Below are 16,835 nucleotides of genomic sequence, written 5' to 3'. Positions count from 1 at the left end.
TGTTCCACCATCTTTTCTCACCCTTACCTGTCTTCATCTTACACCATATGTCTTATTGTTGCCTTCTCATGGCTTCTTAACGTCATTCCTTCAGAGGGCTTCTCTCAAATTGGCCCAGTGTAATTATAAAGAGATTAAAAAAATATATAACTACTATCTACAAGTTCTGAAATCAATCCTTTGTGCTTCCAAATCAAATTTTACTTTAATCGATTTGATGTCATACAGAATTGAGGTGCTTGCCAGATTTCAATATGCATGTTAACTTTCAACCTACTTAAATACGACTGGGCTTTTCCTGACTTGAGATGCTCAACACATACATACATACGTACATACTTAATGAATCACAAATAATCTCCATTACCTTAGGGAGGTATATGACATACTAAAAACAATTTATAATTTATTTCCTAGAAATCTGAGTTTGCATATAGCATAGTGTGAATGATGGGACTCACATTGTAATAAATGAAAGTTACTTTCTAGAGGATGAGAATCCTCTTCTAAAGAAGGCAGTGTTGGTGGTCTTGTGCCCTTTCACTCAAATATTACGAGAAAATAAAGTAAGAGAACACTGCTGGACAAGATCAACAGCAGGCTGGGACTTATAGGAGGAAATATAGAATCTGATCAAAAAGAAGGCATGAAAATAGATAATAAATTAAAAATATAGAGGGTTTACCTGAATAGAAACCATTAGCCTGTGAGCAGCTGAAAACTCAGATCGCCGGAAGTTTCTATTTTGAACTGAATGTACAATTAGAAAGCAATCGTCATCTTGTGGGAGTTATCAAAAAGCACTGGCAGCAGCATAAGAGACATGAGATGGAGAGTTGGACTTTAAAAGATGTCCTTAACTTGGAGGCAAGTATTTCTCTGAGCTCACATCTCCCCACTCAAACATACACACACATGCACACACATGCATACACATGCACACATACAGACCACACACAGGTGCACGCGGTATGAGTCATCTAAAATGAGGTTAAATGTACAATCTTTATATGCACAGAGGAAAGCTGTGTATAATATTCACATTTCACTGGGAAAAGAAAAGTCATAATCATGTCCCCAAGTCATCTGATAGGGTTAGAGAAAGAGTACTTGAATTAGAACTTCAATTATTTGTTGAGATTTGGCCAAGTTAGGTAGGTGCCCATCATTTTATATGGAAAGTTACACAGAAGTTTTACCTTCTGATTTCAGTGAAAATAAGCAGACCTGAATCTCTAGCCTGCTAATACTAAAGAAAAGAAAATAATTTGTAGGATTTCCATGATTCTCAGACCCAACCTGAACCAATAGTTAGGAGCCCTAAAGATATTTTAAATGAAAGAGAGTGGGAAATCATGCCTTCTTCAGAGTTTAGGAAGGAATTGGTTTACACATGGAAGATGATATACTCTAGACATTAACTAGCTCATAGTTATTTCCACATTCGATTTGGGAATTACCTAATGAACCAGTCAACTAATTGGTTTAGCAAAATTATCTTTTTTGGACCAAAGTGTAAATGCACTGTTTTATATTCTTATGGTATTAAAAGGAGACAGAACAAGCTAAATCTCTATAGATATGTTTATAAATATAAGTGAGATCTCTAGGTAAACATACTAACTATACCTGCTAAATATTCAGGCGGTGGGAAAAGTAAGGAGGCAGTTAAGGGTTTATCAAAATGTCTTTATAAAAATAGTCTACCTACCCTTAAAAATACTATTTTGTTCGTTTTTGAGAACAATTTCCTTAGCTCAGAAAATCTATTCCACTCTCATATTAAACATGATTAGAAAAAGCTGCTTAATGAGAGACTACTCTCTCCTGGTCTTCCCTTCACTCCCTTCCTTTCCTCTCCCCTCCCCTTTTTCTGCCTTGTGGTCCTCTCCTACCCCCTCTGCTCTCCCATTCTATCCCATCTTTTTTCTACTCCTAATTTCCCTTTCATTCCCTTTCTTCCTCTTTCTTTTTTCTTTTCCCATTCCCTCCAACCTGATCTTATCCTGTTCTTAATTGGGAGTAAAGCAAAAAGAATGTCAAAGTGAAGAAAAAGATGTTTTTATTCATTTCATGAATAACTATTGAGATCCACCAAGTTCCAGGATTGGAGCTAAGCACAGTTGGCTACGGAGTGAAGAAGATAAACATGGTTCCCACCCTCAAAGTGCATACTGTGTAGCAGGGGAGGCAGACAACCAAGTGAGTGAGAACAAAATGTGTGATACATGTAACAGTTGGTATTCTGATAGCACAAGCCATTAAGGGATCCCAGAGTAAAGGGACTTCACATGGGCCATGGGAAGCTCTGTGTTATATCTACACAAACACATGGAAACATTATCTTACTAAATTTCTTGAAAGACTCTGAGTAATAGGGAACTATTAGATTTTAATGGATTCCACTCTACAGTTTGACGAATTGCTCCTAGCTATTGATTTTGTTTTAGCCTTATAGATAGTTGCTATAAAATTGAACAAAGAAAATAAAGGATTCTTGAGTGGTATTTATGCAATTCTAAGACAGATGATTATATTAATTGTTTTTTTTTAATTATAAATAAATAAATTTTGAGGGTCTTATTTTAACTAATCTATGTTTTTTTAACTAGAGATTTCTTTGCTCAAGTGATTATGCTGGGCTCTGGGAATGAAATGGTGGGTAAAATATGTACTGTCCTTGCTCTTGCCGGTATTCGGTAAATTGAGCAGAATTAAATTTAAATGCCTTCAGTAAGCCAGGCATTAACTATATCAAAGGAGTGGATGGTGTTTTAGTTCCCAAAAGCAAAGCAGGAAGGAGTAAAGCTTAGGATACTGGTAGTTTATCCCAGGAGGCAGGAGTGAGGGAATAGAAAGGGTGGGACTGAAGGATTGCTAATGTAGGCCAGGCTGGCTTGATTCTACAAGGTCTGGAATCTTTGAAAAGTGCAGAACAGGAGGAAGAACTGCCCCCTTGTAAGCTGAAAGATGGGTCTATTTATCCACTCACTCTTATTGTTTGAGGGCTGCTTTCCAGGGGCATATAACCTCCTAGATTCTTGCTCTGTGGGACACAAAAGTTCCAGGTTTGTCTAAGAAAAACACAGGGCAGAATGCAGAAAGACACGTTTGCTTGGAGACTGACACTAAGGCTTATCTATGAGCAAAGGAAATGTTCACTGCAGCTACACTGAAACAGAAGTGCTCAGGAGATGTGACAGAGGCCCAAGGCATCACTCCAAGAGGCATTCTAAGATTGCCTTAAATGATGCTGAACAAAAGCATCAGGATTCAAGTCTTCAAGAGAGAAAAAAAAATCAGTAGAATGTAAATCTGCTCAACTGACTTATAAAATTGGTCTGGGGATGCGATCCAGCCCCAAATTATTTCTTTCCATTAGTCATTTCCAACTTGGGAAATACGTTGGCAACATTGAAATCAAATATTTTGGTCCTTATGGCTTTCTTTTCTGCCTTAGCTTCACGGTCCTATGGCCTTATGTTGTTTGAAGAAAAATTGACAGTGGTATAAAGGAAACACATAGGCATAAGGCTACAGATAGAAACAAACAGATTAATCACATAGGCTTTGCCAAAGGAACCAGCAGGACTATTTTTATCTACAAGAGTTATGCTCTCATTTGTGTTTGAATACTGCGTTCTAACTCATCACCAGTACAGTCTAATGCTGTTTTATTTCCCTGAATAATAGTGATGGGTTTACTTTCATCATTCCACACCTTACCTTGGATGCTTTTTCGCCAGTAGCAAGTATTTGTAATTAAGTGGTGTAGATGAGGGTAGTCCATGCTCTGAGACTAAGTTCATAAATATTTGATATATTATTCTTTATAAGTGCCAGTTTGATTAAATATTTCACAATAATTTTAAGAATTTGTTAATTAAGGTGAAGGCAACTTGGGAGTCTGTTTATTATTTTTACAACTTTTCTATAAGTTTAAGAAATATTTTTCAAAATTGATCGTTAGCAAACATTGCACAATACTTAACTACATAAGAAACACATGATTGATGAAATAGGGTAGAAAGTATAAATAAATGAGATGAAAAGTTAGATCAAGAAATATCACTGCCCAAAAGAGATCAGCAGGTTTTTGTTATATAATCTAAATTTTTTATGACCCATAAAGAGGAAATTAATTAATCAATTGAAATAAACAAAGAACTGACACAGATATTAGAATTAGCAGACAAGACCATTACAAGAATATTAGAATTTTTGTACTCCAAATGAAGCAATGTCAATACTTGCACAACTCTGAGAGTGAGTGTTTTCTTAAATTTTGTGCCCTAGACATGTCTCATGCCTCATCCTAGCCTTGGTGCATATTCTAGATGTTCAAAAGTTAAGTTGAGACATAAAAAAACATATTTAAAAAAACTCAAATCAAAGTTCTAGAAAGGGAGAAAACCAATAAAGTATACCTAAGCCATCAAAAAACAAAAACAAAAACAAAAACCACACCTCTAGAAATGGAAACTACAATGCATGAGATGAAAAGATACACTGAATGTGATTAATGGAAGAATAGATATTGTAGAAGGAAAAATTAGTTATATTAAAATCATATAAATAGAAATTATTCTAAGTAAAATAAGTTTTAAAAAATGGAAAGACAATCTGTGAACTATGGGATAACTCAAGGGGCTCAATATATATGTAATTAGAGTTCACAAAAAAAGGACAATAAAAATATTTGAAGAATAATGTTCCAAAAAATTCCAAATTTGATGAAAATTATAAAACTGTATATATAAGAAACTTAATCCTAAGCACCAAAATCATAAAGAAAAATGCACCAAGACACATCATAATCAAATTGTTCATAACCAATGACAAAGAGAAAATCTTAAAAGCAGCCAGAGGAAAATACATATTATGCATAGAAAAAAGATAATAATAAATGTCTCATAGGAAATATACAGGCAAGCAGATTATGAAAGAATGTTTTAAAAGTACTTAAATTAAAAAAAAAAAAGAACCGTCTCCCTAGAATTCTACACTTGCAAATATATATTTCAGAAATGACGGCAAAATGAATACTTTTCCAAACGTACAAAAGCTGTAAGAATTCATTACATGCTGTCTTACACTTCAAAAAATGTTAAAGGAAATCCTTCAGGCAGGAGAAAAAAATAGCAGACAAAAATTTCTGCATAAAGAAATAAAGAGCACCAGAAATAGTAATTATCATGAATTTTGAATGATCTGAGATTTCACCCCTTTGCAAGTTAATGTTACCCTTCCACAGTTTCATGGGGGCTGGCAGAAGATACAAGACACCTGGGTCAGAAACAAAGAACTTTATTACCCATAATGCAGCAAGCAGCATGAGTTTCACACTCATGCCAGGTCTCCATGCCACCCAAGTCCTATGTGGTGAAACAGATTGGCCTAGATGTATGATGCACATGGTCTTTGTGTTACAACTAAGAAACCCTGAATTTAGTAAGATACATTTTTCTAATAATAGGCTGCAAGCAAATCTGTTCAAACTTTGCCCAGGAGAAATACATTCTCTTTAACATAAAAGACAGCTAAAACTCAAGCCTTCTGTTTCAGAGGGAGATACTATTTTAGTCTCATCGAAGATGGTTCATTATATAAACATCCTTGGAAAGATAGTCTGAAACAAAAGCTTTTAGTGCCTTTGCTCACAAGATGTTCAGACATATGGGAAAACCCATTAAGAATTGTCTCACAATAGTAACTAGATGAGCGAATACACAAGTTTTCTTTCTAATTATTTAAATGTTTTTATAAGATCATAGACTGTTTAAATAAAAATAATAATAATGTAGCGAGAAGTTTAAAACATATATAAAATATAATAAAACAAAAATGACACAAAGCTCAAGAGGGAAGAAATGAAAGTACATGGTAACTTCCTCATACTACGCATGGGGTGTTTTAATGTCACTTGAAGGCAGACTAGGATAAGGTGATGATGCATACTATAAATTCTAATGCGAACAACCAGTAAATAACAAAACAAAGAGTTGTAGCTAATTAGCCACAACTCTTCTGGGTTTCTTAAGGTGGAAGCAAATCAACCTAAAATAAGTAAAATAAAGAATATAATAAATGAAAGTAAAAATGATTAAAATAGAAAATGGAAAGACTATAGAAAAAAAGTCAATGAAATAAAAAAAATAATCCTTTGAGTTCTATAAAATTAATATACCTCTAGAAAGAATGATCAGGAAAAATAGGGAGAAGAAAAAAATGACCAATATTAGGAATGAGGAAAATGACATCCCTACAGATTCTACAGATATTAAAAGAACAAGGAAATTTTATAAACAACTATATATGGCAATAAATTCTCTAACTTAGATGAAATAGAAAAATTCCTTGAAAGAAAAAACTACTAAAGCTCATTCAAGAAGAAATAATCTGGACAGCCCTATATTTATCTTAAAAATTAAATTTGTTGTTAAAACTGCACCAGAAAGACAACTTCAGGCTCAGATGGCTTCTTTGCTGAATACTGAATTTAACCAAATAAAGGCTAAATAATATCAATTATACACAAACACTTCTGGAAAATCAAAGAGAAGGGGCTACTTCCCAAATCATTCTATAAGGTGAGCATTGCCCTGATACCTAAACTAGACAAAGGTACTATAAGAAAAGAAAACTACAGGTCAATATCCATTATGAGCATACATGCAAAAATTCTAATCCAAATTTGGCAACTTGAATCCAATAATATATAAAAAGAGTTGCATGCTACAACCAGGCAGTTTTTTGAAGAATACAAAGCTGGTTCAGTATTGAGTAATTTATTAATGTAATTCATCATATTAACAGTCTACAGAAGAAATGTGAGATTATTTCAATTAATGTAGAAAATATATTTGTCAATTTTGACATACATTACTGATAAAAAAAAATATCTTAGCAAATTAGAAATAAAAGAGAACCTGATGAAGATGGTATACTTATTACCTATAGCTGACACCATGATTATTGCTGAAAAACTTAGAACTTTTTAACTAAATTCAGAAAAAAGTCAATATATCCACTCTGGACACTTTTATTCAACATTGTAATTAAAGTTCTAGCCAGTAGAATAAGTCAAGAAGAAGTTATCAAAGACATCTAGATGAGAAATGAAGTGAACCTTTTTATTTGCAGATATGATGTCTATGTAGAAAATGCAGTGGAATTTACAAAAAAAAATTTCCTAGATCTAATAAATAAGTTTAGCAACATTTAGGGTACAAGAAAGTTGATATACAAAAATGAATTATAATTCTATGTACTAGTAGCAAGTGATCAAATATTGAAAGTTAAAATAGTACTATTTATAATAGCATAAAAACATAAAATACTTAGGGATAAATCTGACAAATGCCGTGAACATGTTTTATAATGAAAACTAGAAAACATTCTAAGATAAATTAAAGAAGTCCTAAATAAATAAAGAGATATACTATGTTCATGGGTGAAAGACTCAATGTTGATAATATGCTAATTTTCCCAAAATTGCTCAATAGATTCAATGGAATTCTAATTAAAATCCTAATAGGTTTTCCTACAAAAGTTGAAAAACTGATTGTAAAATTCATATGGAAATGCAAAACACCTGAGCTAGCCAAAAAAAAAAACTTAAAAAAAAAAAAAAAGGGGGCAGACTAACACTACCTGGTTTCAAGGCTTAATATAAAGCTATAGTAATCAAGACAATGTAGTACTGGTATAAAGACAGACAAATAAATCATAGAACAGAATAGAGAATACTCAAATAGACCCATACATATAAGGACAACTGATTTTCTCAAAGGTACAATGGCAATTTAGTGGTAGAAGATAGTCTTCTCAGCAAACAATCCTGGAACAATTGATACCCACATATAAATAAATAAACTTGATCTATACCTTGTAACACAAATCCATACATACAAAGTAGACTGTTGACTTAAATGTCAACTTCTAGACAAAATACATACGATAAAATCTTTGTAATCTTATCGTGTTAGGCAACTCTTTCTTAGATATAATACCAAAAGCATGATACATAAAAGGACAAACTGATTAATTGGATGTCATAAGATTAAAAATTTATACTCTTTGTAAGACAATACTAGAAAGAAAACATTTGCAAATCATATAACTAATGAAAGACAAATCAAGAATATGTAAAAATAAAAAGCTCTCAAAAATTCAAGAATAAAAACAAGACTAAATTTTATAAAATGAGGGCAAAAGGTTTGAATTGCCACTTTGCCAAAGAAGATATAAAGATGCCAAATGCACACATGGAAAGAAAGATGTAACATCATTAGCCATTAGAGAAATGCAAACTAAAATCACGAAATATCACTATACCCTGCTAGAATGGTAAAAAAATAAAAAGATTGATCATTCTAACTTCTGGTCAGGATCTTGAGGAACTAAATTCTCATACATAATTGGTAGACATGTAAATGGTACAATCACTTTGGAAAACAGTTGGCAATTTCTTCAATAGTCATCCCTACCATATAATTCAGCCATTCTATTCCTAGGTATTTACCCAAGAGGCAAAAAAGGCATATGTTAACACAAAGACTTGTACATGCACATTCATAAAGCTATATTTGTCATAGTCAAACTGTTGAAACCACCTAAATTTCTATCTACAGGTAAATGAATAAACAAACGGTGGCACGTGCATACAATGGGATACTAGTATCTTTGTTAGGGCTGCTGTATCAGAACACCACAGACTGGATAGCTTCAACAAACAACAAAAAAATATTTTTCACAGTTTTGGAGGCTGCCAGGGTGCCAGCATAGTTGGTTCTTAGTGAAAGTCCTCTTTCACTAAGATGGCTGTCTTCTTGTGTATCCTCATATGGTGGAGAGAGGGCTAGCTTTCTTCCTCTTCTCATAAAGACACTAATCCACCCTCATGACTCATTACCTTCCAAATCCTTCACCTTCTAATACCACCATATTAGTTCTTCAACATAATGGCAACTAGGCATCATTAAAACAAAATGAACTTTGGATATGTGCTATAGCAGAGATGAATCTCAAAGTAATTATGCTTAGTGAAAGAGGCCGGACAAAAGAAAACATGGTATGATTTAATTTCAATCGTATTTTGGGTCATGTTTGTAGACGGGAAGGAGTGTCAGGGATGATCATGAGAGTAAGATTACTAAGGAGCATGAATTTTTTTGGAAAGATAGATTTTAATAACGGCAATGATTTTGCTGGTATAAAATGTGCTAAAATTTAGCAAATTGTATACTTTAATTATGGGTAGTTTATTGTCAGTTAAACTTCAATAAAGCTGGTTTCTTTTCTTTATAAAGTGTCTACTGATACTTACTGCTAAATTTTTGTCTAGGAAAGTTTCCCCTATCACTCTCATATCAGCACTAAGGAGAGTGATGGCTTTTCCTCGTCTTTGTCACACTTGCTGATCCCAGAGGTGACAGAGACACCTCATTATTTTCCTTTGCGTTTATTTGACTACTAGTGAAACTTACTTTTTTTTTCAAATATATAAACAAATGTTAGTGTTGTTTTCAAATATGGGATGGAATTTGCCTAAAACTAATTGGCTTTGGTTATTAAATTTCTGTGCAGGATTATGCCCAAGAGACCTTAGATTCTGGCTTACTTGACAATTATTTGTATAAGTTGTAAAAAAAAGAGAGAGAAAACTGACAATGAGATGGGACAAAATATAAATACAGCAAGTTGAGTAAATTTTTTAAACCATCGTGAAATGCATTTGTGTATTAAAATGACCTTGCCTAACTGAAGAGGAAAAACACAAATAAAATGATCCTTGTTCTCCTGATTCTCCTCTCCTCTGGTTGATCCTCTGAACCTCACTTCTATTCCATATTTGGACAACGGAAAATAAAATGCTCTGTCCACATGTACAAAGATTTTCCTTTGCCTCCCTTTTGCTGCCTTCATTACGGTGCTAAAATATTTTTGAAAATCACTGAAGAAATAACAATGACCTTTGTAAAAATTGCAGCTGGGCCATGGCATAGAACCAGCTGGAAGACTTCAACTCCTCATGAATTTTGCCAATCATTCCTGGCAGGAAGCATCAGTGTCTGCTCAACTCCCCCTGGAAAGCCTCGAGTGGGGTTCACAGAGAAGCTAGTAGGGCTCTGGGAGCACAGAAGTTGTTCTGTTTATGAAATCTCCTTGCAGATCTTGGAATTTCAGACTAGGAACCAATAGAAATGGCCCTAGAGCTCAAGAGGTTGGGAGTGTGCCCTGTGCGGACAGCTCAGGGTCAGTTAGGAACCATACATATTATTGGTAAAGTACCAGAACAGGGGGCCAAGTTAGGGAAAGGCCTACTTTTGGGTTATTTACACTCTTGCTATCCTTCTCTCCAGTTTGGCTTTCTTTTTAAAATACCTTTTTATAAGAGAACATTTCAGATAAATACAAATGCAGAGAGGATAGCCATCCTGACGTAACTAACTCTCAATCCAGCTCAAACAATAGCCAGTTGTATTTTGTTAAAGTTTCTCAAAATTCCGTGCTCAGAAGAATCAACTTGAATGTTACAATGCAGTTTTTTATAGTTTATCCTTGGGCCTGAAATTCTTCTTTTCTAATAAGCTCCTAGATGATGTGGATTCTGCTGGCCAGTGGATTATGCTGGGAGTAGCAGAGTTCTATACCCTTACCCCTCTTAACCCTCACACATTCATTATTTTGAAACAACTTCAAACATTATGTCATTTCATCCATAAATCCATAAATATTTCAGCATGTATTCCTAAAATATGAGTTTATTTTAAATAAGTAGTTATAATACCATTAGTCTACTTTAAAAATTAATAATTTTTTCATAACATTAAATGCTCATTTTTTAAATTTTCCCGATGGTCTTATAGTTTAATTGTTTTCCCCACTCACAGTTTGTTTGAATCAGGATTGAAATAAGGTCCATACATTGCCATTGATTGATGTTTCTTAAGTCTCTTTTAATCTACAGATGTTCTCTTGTTCTCTCTCCCTTACCCATCTCTTTATAATTCTGTCATTTATTTTTTTGAAGAAATTGAATGATTTGTCCTGTAGAGTTTCCAACAGTCTAAATTTTGCTGATTGCATGGTTTTCATTAGCTTGTTCTTTTGTTCCTTGTGTTTCCTGTAAAATAGTAGTTAGTTATAGAGGTTTAATTTGGAAGGATTGGGATGAGGGGTGGGGGTGTGGGAGGCAAGACTGTTTCATGGATGGCATTTTATAGGTAAGCAAATATCTGATTGTCTCTCATTTGGCCATGTTAGCAGCTATTGTTCATTGCCTAGATTCATTCATTAAGTAGAGATTATAAATGTTGATAGTATATCATTTCTTCAACATTTATTATCTGACATAATAAAAAAAAAACTTTCCCTATCAACTGTGTGTTTACACTGTATATTTTGTATAGAAAGACAAGATAAATGCTTGGTCCTGTCTCCTTTACCAGTTTTCAAAATAAGTTTGATTACCTCATGTGCTTCGAAGGTGACCAAAGAAATATATTTATTTTTTTTTAGTGAGTGTGGAGGATACCATTATGAACACAAATATTTAATTATATATGATACATTTCACTTTATTGCAGTTATTATTCTTATCAATGCTCAAAAGATTCTATGTTTGTCCATCATAGCCTTCTTGAGTGAATGCCAGTATAGTGCTGTGCTGGCAAAGACGCTCTAAAAAAACAAAAAGGCCATAATATGTAGTATTTGCCAATTTGGAGGCAGTTTGTTCTCCCCTTCCAGTATGGCCAATTTATTTCAAGTTATAAATATTTTAACAATAGGGTCAGAAAAAATTGGATATTTAACAATCAGTGTAATTAGCCTATAGGTCCTGGGTCCAGCCCACTACTGCTCCTGATTTTGTTAGAACACTGAAGCCTTTGAGTGCCACCTTGACAAGATATTCCCAGCTTGTCTTGAACATTTCTGGTCCCAGGCCTAGAATCAACCTTGACTTGAAGCAGCCCTGTTTGCGCTTTAAGAGGGATTTAAAGAATGTTGGCCATATGGGTACACACAGCTGTAGGATGAGCTCTTGTTTCTAGACTTATTCAGTGAATATGGCTGGGTACTTTTATGGTTATCTTTTCAAAGATAACCTTTTTATAAGTTTGAACTGATAATTTCCATTTAAATTCTTGACTACAATGTTTTTACTTAACTTTATCTTTCATCTGTTTCTTTTTTCTCTTGCATAGAAAATCTCAATTCCTAATGAATCAACATAATTACTCATTTATCCCACAATTTGTAACTTATCACACAATTTAAGCGCAACGATCTTAGAATAACAATACCAATACTATCTCCAACAATGTGGTTACTGAAAATATTTTAAGATTTATTATTTTGTTTCCTGTAATTCTTTTTGTCTTATGATATATCTTGTTCATAACATTTTAACAATTTACTCTATCGTAAAGTTGATTGAAATAATTCCTTCCATGTAGTTATGTTAAAAGCTTGATAAACACTTAAGTGTATTTGTTTGATTTTTCTTTTGCTTTTTAGGCATTGCTTTTTTTTAAATTTAATTTTGTGTTAAAATTATATAAAAGTTCCAAAATCAGACCTACAAAGCAAAGTATATTCAAAGAAGTCTATCTCTGTCCCTGTTCTTCCACACTCCATCCTCTCTCCCCCTATAGATGTTATTTTAATAACACTTTTTAGTTTATCCTTCCATTTAAAGGTATGAATATGCATATATTCATACATTTATATTCATTCCTTTCTTACATGAACCATACTCTGCACATTTTTTCTCCATTTTATTTTTTTACATTATGTATTGTTGTGATCTATTCACTGCATTACATATAGACACTTCTCATTCTTTATTTACAATAAAGCTTTATACTACTCCATCATATGGACAGCAAAATTATTTATTCAACCAGTGACTTGGTGATGAACTTTTGTGTTGTTTCTAGTCTTGTGCTATTATAGATAATGCTGTACTGTGTTTTTGAAATGGCATTCCCAGGTGAAAGAATAAATACATACATAAGTTTGCTAAATATTTTTGTCTTGATTATTAACCACCTTTAAATGCAAAAGGCAGAGAATAATAGAAATTTTGAAGCTCAAATTCACCAATCAATCATTGGTGCTGATTGTTTACTCTTAAGCTCCCTGGCTTCAATAAACTTGTGGTACTGCTCTAAGAAATCTTCCCTTTGTTTGTCAAGACCACTTCAAGCTCTTTCTAGAAACATCAATTATGTTTAGGAATTCGTAATATGGCCTAATTCATTCTAAAGATAATATTATACAATTATAAGAAAAATATCAAGTTTATAGAATTTGATTTGGAATATATTGAAAATATTTTCCTTCATTAACAAAAGGGAGCAAATAAATACTAAACAAAATTATCAAGATTAAAGAAAGAGTATGTTATTGACAGAGGCAGGGTTAGAATCCTGGCCTCATTCTCTAGGTTCATTACTCGTGCATCTACATCGAGATTCTCAAACTGCCATGCCAGAAGACACATGGTCCCATAGGAAAAACATAGTGAATCTTCTTGGAATTTGAATGCATGGTCACTAATTTGATTCCACGGTAAGTCAACTTCATTCCATGGTAGGTAATATGAAACATTTTGTATTCAGACATATTTTGGAGTAGAAAGAAATAACAATCAATGCCATTCTTAATGATAAAATGTGGAACATTGAAAACCTTCCCAGCTTGTAAAATGCCACATAGCAATGTGACAACCCTGGAACTCCAGGGTAGCAGTTTGTTCTCCTCTGCCTGAGAACATTTTCTGGAAATGTTGGAGAAGCATTGCCCACCACCGGGCTGCCTTTCCCTTCAAGTTGATGGGGATTATTTCCACCAGTCCAGTGGTTAGCATTCTCACATCCTACCTGGATTGGGCCAGGTATGTGAATGAGGAAGAAAAAGAAAATGAGAAAGCTGTTGGTTTATCCTGTCCCCAGAGATAAATTGGTTTCCCTTCGATACACATTTAGGTAAAAGCAAAGGGAGGAGTACCTTGGCCTGCTTACTCAGTATGCTGGTCTCTTTCATATATACTGGAGGGAAAGTTTTGCGATTTCAGAGGCTGAGAAGTCTTAGAGCCTTCTCTGCTGACTATGATGTAAAGACTGTCACAAAATGAGGAGGAGTTGTGCTGGGTAAGAGCTACTATTAAATTTTTTTTTTCCTTACTGTATTCAAGAGGAATAAATAGTATAAGTAGCTATCATATAAATATCTAAAGATAGAGCATCGCATTCTAAAAGATTAATTATGAAGAAAAGTTGCTTGCAGCCTAGCACTGTGGTTCAGTCCAAATATTTTTTATTTCTTTAAGGATCCCTTAGCTCAGGGGTCCCCAAACCCTGAGCTGCAGACTGGTACTAGTCCGTGGCCTATTGGGAACTGGGCCTCACAGCAGGGTGTGAGCAGTAGACTAGCGAGCGAAGCTTCACTGTATTTGAAGCCGCTCCCTAGCACAGCATCACCGCCTCAGCTCCACCTCAGATCACTGGGCTTTATTAGATTCTCATAGGAGCACCAGTCTCTACTGACAAAAATGTTGGGGACCACTGCCTGAGCTCATTTCTTCTGTGGAATCACAGGGACTGAGATCTAAAATCAATGCAGAAAATGAAAACAAAGTATGGAAATAATTACCATTTTAAATCCCTTAAATAGCGTATACATGGTTCTATGCACACGTTATACAGTGATTTCTTTGCAAATCTAGAATTTGAACAAAAGAAGGAACAAAAGAAGAATTGTGTGCAGCTGTCTAGGCAGTCAGTCCATTTTGTTTTGAAGTTATCTATCAAATCCCTACAAGTTAATAATAGATGAAAAAATTCTAAAGTTCTCTTGCTTACAGGATTTATCCCTTTCTTACTCAACATTAAGACAACTTCAAATATCAAGGCTCATATTCAGATGATACAAAGAGGTAAACAGAGACCAGTTATTACAAAGCCTGTTCTGATTGGTTGGTGCTTGTATATGGTTATTATATTTGTTAAGTATATAGTAGTAAGAATCAAATGAGATGTAGGAGTTGAAGCTTACCATATACAAAAAATCGAATACTTCAATTCCCAGGGCACAGAAAACGGTGTTTCTATTTTATAGTATTATTTTTTTCTCTGATAAAGTATATTTATATATCTCAGTCATCTTCTTAAGTCACCATGATCCAAACTGTATACCAACAAAGAAACAAGGAAACAAATAACTAAGTCAAATTGATTGAGTCGGCTCTGCGAGGAGCTCGTTTAGCTAATTAACATCAGAAGTTCTGAGGATTGTCCATAATAGATGATTTTGGAGACAAGCTGTCCTTATGCATGCAATCCCCTGTTAGAAGTCTGGATGCTTGTGCTCTGTGAAGCAATTGTCATTTTTTCAGTTGTAAATTTGCTTAAGCCCTCATGCAACTGAGAAGCAGAGTTAGTGGCTTACAAACAGTGGAAAAATAAAATTGGCGGAGAAATGTTTGGGGATGTTTTAATACTTTTGGATTTTTTGCCACAATATGCTTTCAGTTATTCGATCACTAAACGTGCCCCCTTCCAAACTGTGCCTTTTCTTTTGCATTGAAGGATTTGGATAAAGTATCCGTTTGATTGAACCAACTACTTGGAGAGCCTGCAGTATAAAAAGAACACAAAGTAGTGAACTGTACCACACTGAGCAAGGGATTGAAAAGCCCATTTGTCACACTCCAAAAGCCTTTGATGAATCATGGGATTGAGGGATGCATTTGGAGAAACTTGAGGAAACGTGAGAGAGGAGGGCTATAACCCAGTAATGCCACACTCACTTCAAACCACATGAACCAGTAGCCATGGTGGCCAGCACGTCCTGTCCTGGTACCATCACACTGCATGAGTGACCAAATGATGACCACCACATGAACACACACAACTCTCGGAGGTTTCACCTTTCCCCACCACCTTTGCCTTAAAACATGCAACCTATCAAAATATTTCTCCCACCCAAATTATGGAAAGTTTATTTCATTTCCTTATATTTGCTGTAATTTCTTAGTGCCTCTCATTAAATAAGCCCTTGGAGAAAGCCCAAAGGACTCTCAAACTCTATGTAGGGTTTGAAGCAGGACCTGGGTGTCAGTCAGAACTCAGTTTTCTATCTGACACTTACAGTTTTGTGCCTATGGATAATTTATTTAACTTTTATAAGCCTCAGTTTTCTTATCTGTAATTTGGGGGTAACCATAATACCTAATATAATAGTATGTGTTAAATGAAACTTCCTACGGAGTCATTAACACAGTGCTGCACACATAAGAACCGCTCTATAAGTGTTAACACTGTGTATTTTTTAAACTGTTAAGAAAAGGATTGAAATTTAAAGATGAAATCAAAGGAACCTCATTTATCTCAGGTGCCCCATGTTTCTGCGCTTTGAAATCAGTTTACTATTTGAGTGAACTAAATGTAATCGCTAATGTCTGACAGGTTCTGAGTTGTAGAAATAACAGTTTTATATGATTCAACCTAATGTCATTATGTTCAAGAAAAAGTAGAGACAAATGATTAACTTGATTAAAAATTTTGCATCATGTAGATTCTCTGCAAAATATTTACTGTGCACTCACCCCGGGTCTCTTAATTACTTCTATATCTGTCTTGAAATCTAGGCAATTCTGAAACACTATGTCTGCAATAGAAGTTCTTTACAGTAGTCTCAACCTTTTTGTACCAGGGACGGGTGCTCCTATGAGAACCCAATGCCTGATGATCCGAGGGTGGAGCTGAGGTGGTGATGCTAGTGTGGGGAGTGGCTGCACATACAGATGAAGCTTCGCTCACTTT

Source organism: Pteropus medius, unplaced genomic scaffold (assembly GCF_902729225.1).
Source record: "Pteropus medius unplaced genomic scaffold, Ma_sr-lr_union100, whole genome shotgun sequence".
NCBI classification, from domain to species: Eukaryota; Metazoa; Chordata; class Mammalia; order Chiroptera; family Pteropodidae; genus Pteropus; species Pteropus medius.
This window is presented reverse-complemented; position numbering follows the sequence as displayed.